General features: G+C 30.4%; 1 protein-coding gene across 1 annotated transcript in view; it reads left to right on the top strand.

Moving 5' to 3' along the window:
* The window catches only part of SYAP1 (synapse associated protein 1), a 42,490-nt gene that overhangs the window by 10,147 nt on the left and 31,948 nt on the right, over positions 1–395 (top strand).

Raw genomic sequence — 395 nt, 5'->3', positions numbered from 1 at the left:
AAAAAAGAAGATGTGGTATGTATACACAATGGAATAGTATTCAGTCATGAGAAAGAAGAAATTCTGTCATTTGTGACTAAATGGATGAATATTGAGAGCGCTATGCTAATGAGATAAGCAGGACATTGATACACAAATACTGCACAATGTCACATATGTGGATCTAAAAATAAGTCAAACTCATAGAAACAGAGAGTAGACAAGTGGTTGTCAGGGGCTAGAGGGTGGGAGAAATAGAGGTTGGTAAAAAGGTGCAAAAAGAAAAAAAATTAAAATATCTCCTAAAATCAGGCTTTTTTTTTAACATATATATTTACTACTTGCCTATTTTTCTCATGTAATGATTAATTACTAGTAAAATTAAGCATTTTTCATGTATATCTATATCTATATAT

Source organism: Bison bison, unplaced genomic scaffold (assembly GCF_000754665.1).
Source record: "Bison bison bison isolate TAMUID 2011002044 unplaced genomic scaffold, Bison_UMD1.0 scf7180017864518, whole genome shotgun sequence".
NCBI lineage: Eukaryota > Metazoa > Chordata > Mammalia > Artiodactyla > Bovidae > Bison > Bison bison.
This window is presented reverse-complemented; position numbering and strand designations above follow the sequence as displayed.